Raw genomic sequence first — 226 nt, forward strand, 5'->3', positions numbered from 1 at the left:
GGCGCCCGCCACAACGCCTGGCTATTTTTTTGGTTGCAGCCATCATTGTTGTTTTTGGTGAGCCTGGGCTGGATTCGAACCTGCCACCTTAGGTGTATGTGGCTAGTGCCTTAGCCACTTGAGCCACAGGCGCCGAGCCAAGGAATAAAGTTCTAACATGAAATATTAGGCATCAGGAGATGGAAGGGAAGGGTAGCTTGTAGGTGGCAAAGGGTCTTCCTCCTGA

Source organism: Otolemur garnettii, unplaced genomic scaffold (genome assembly GCF_000181295.1).
Source record: "Otolemur garnettii isolate 467f Iridium unplaced genomic scaffold, OtoGar3 scaffold00021, whole genome shotgun sequence".
NCBI lineage: Eukaryota > Metazoa > Chordata > Mammalia > Primates > Galagidae > Otolemur > Otolemur garnettii.